The sequence below is a fragment of the Bison bison genome, unplaced genomic scaffold (assembly GCF_000754665.1).
Source record: "Bison bison bison isolate TAMUID 2011002044 unplaced genomic scaffold, Bison_UMD1.0 scf7180017864203, whole genome shotgun sequence".
Taxonomy (NCBI): Eukaryota; Metazoa; Chordata; class Mammalia; order Artiodactyla; family Bovidae; genus Bison; species Bison bison.
This window is the reverse complement of record NW_011494775.1, coordinates 6,759,638-6,762,074: the sequence shown is the minus strand read 5'-3', so window position 1 is coordinate 6,762,074 and position 2,437 is coordinate 6,759,638.

The following is a 2,437-nucleotide window of genomic DNA, read 5'->3' as shown; positions in this document are numbered from 1 at the left end:
AGGATTTTGTTTTTATTTTCATTTTTCAAAAAAAAAGAAAAAGGGGCGGGTTTGTTTTTGAAACGCTGTCTTGGATATCTATTTAATGTGTGTTCTGATGGTTATTATTTTTTTTTTTTTAACGATTTTTAAATAACGTATGTGCCTCCGCTGGTCTGAGGATGGAGGCCCCAGGCAGGAACTGTCCACCCTTTCTGCCCTTGGGCGGGCCCCTCCCCAGAAAGCATTACCCATCTTCGGGGAGGAGGGGTCGGGCTGTGGGGTGTCCCAGCACCTTGCGGGAGTTTCCTGTATGAAAACATGAAATTGGAAAAGAAGCCTACGCAAACACCGTGACTTCAAGGAATAAACAGAAAATGAAACACAAGTGTACGTCCGGCCTGCTCGCCTGGAGGGTAGAGTGGTTACTGAGGGGGTTCTGAGCATGAGAGAGGGTGGTCTTTCCCAGGAGGGCCACCAGGTCAGATGCTGGGGTAGCCCACCACCCCGGAGAGTGGAAGGGCTGCGGGGAGAGGGGTGCGTCCCATAACAGTTCCCACACCCCCTCCCCGCCCTGGGTTGAGGGTGGGCAGGAAGCTGTCTGGCAAGGGAGGGAGGGGCCGGCCACTTCCCGGTACCCAAGGCCGGAAGTCCTGCAGGGTGTGGGCACGGGGCTGCCCGAGGGCTGTGTGCCCTGGGTGGGGCCTCAGTTCTAAGTGGGCTGCAGGCGAGCCCAGAGACTCAGTCTCCAGGGAGACCTGGCCACACACGAGGCCACGGGTTCCCCAGGCACAGAAAGAGGGAAGTAGTTACACCCGCCCGCCCACGCAAGGGGGGGGGGTGGGCAGCCTGAGGACCCCTGGCCCAAGCTCCACCCCTAGGGGGGTGGTGCCAGGCCTCCAGGACACCCATCGCGCCCAGAGTCCAGCCAGGGCCTAGGGTAGGTACTCAAGGCCCTTCAGTTTGGCTCCACCCTGACCCTTAATGGACTCCTTTCGGCTTGCCAGGCCTTGCATTCCAGCTCTCCCCAGCCCTGACCATTGCGATCAAGTTTCCAGGCCTTTGCTCGGGTTGTGCCCTACCCAGGAACACTCCCATCCCAGCTCCCCACCTCTGGCTGGGAACTTCCCTAGTCTGCGTCTTGCACCGCTGCCCACCTGGGGCTCCCTGAGGGCCGGGCCAGGTGGCAAGTCCCACCTTCATCCACTTTGGGGTTGGACAGAGACACACCATAATATACTGAAGGTCGTTTTACATGTATTTCCTCACTTAGCACCGTCACCTAAGAGAACTAATTATCCTCCCACTTGGTAGATGAGAAAACCCAGGCTCAAAGAGAAATACCATTTGGTCCAGAGCACTGGCGGTGTTTGTTAAATTAGTGACCACCGTCCCTAGGCTCATTTCCTGTAGCCAAGACCCAGCCCTCCTAAGCCCCAGTTCCAGGAGCCCCACCCAGGGGGAAGGGAACAGGTGCAGTCCAGGAGTGTCCTGGGAGTACTTGCTAAGGCCCTTCTGCCCCTCCTGCTACCCAGTCACCCCCAAATCATTGCACAACCAGGCCGGGAAGGTAGTATGCCCGGATCCACCTTATCCCTTCAGATCTTAAGGTCAAAAACACAAACTTCCCCTCTGGTTCGGAGAACCACAAGGTGGAGGTGAGAATGGGACAGTTAAGGTCGAAAACCCTGCCCACGCAGCCGGACCCCCGGAGGTTAGGGCTGTGAACCAGATGGCCACTGCAGGGCTGGGTAGGGGATAAGGAAGGAGGGTGTAGATCAAAGCACCTGCTGAATCACAGGAGTTGTGTCTGCACGGTGCAGGGCGGGGGGCACTTGGTCCACTGCTGGGTACTCTTCAGGGCGCTGTCTGGTGCCTAGCCCTGGGGTCCGAGGGTCACAGCCCTACCCGGGAGTCCTAGAACCCCACCCCGGGTTGGGGCTGTGGCCCTTGGTCCCTTCCCGCTGTGCGGGCCTGAAACGCACACGCCTGCGAGGGGGGCGAGGACAGAGAGGTGCCCAGCCGAATGGGTGCAGCGACCTGAGAGGCGGCGGGTCAGGCCACGTGGTCGTGGGCAGCACAGAAAGGTAAATTGAGGCCCAGTGTCGGCAGGGGCTGCGGAATCACAGGAGGCGGGGACGGCCCTGCACCAACCAACCCCTCCTCCCAGGGAGGAAAAAGTTGAATGGGAGGGGGCGGCCCCCGGAAGCCCGCAGGGATGGAAACGCGGCTTCCATGGCAACGCGCCGCGAACCGGGCCTGACGTCACTGTGAGGCGGGTGCCCCGCCCGCCCCCGTCCTAGCGCTGAGAGGCTCAGGCCCCGCCTACTCTTGGGACGCCTCATTGGCGGCCACCTCATCGCTGGTCTGCTCGCACCAATAGCCGCGCGGGATTGCTGCCCGGAGGCGGGACTGCGGCGTGGCCAGGCGGAGTGCGCAGGCGCGGAGCGGGGGCGTC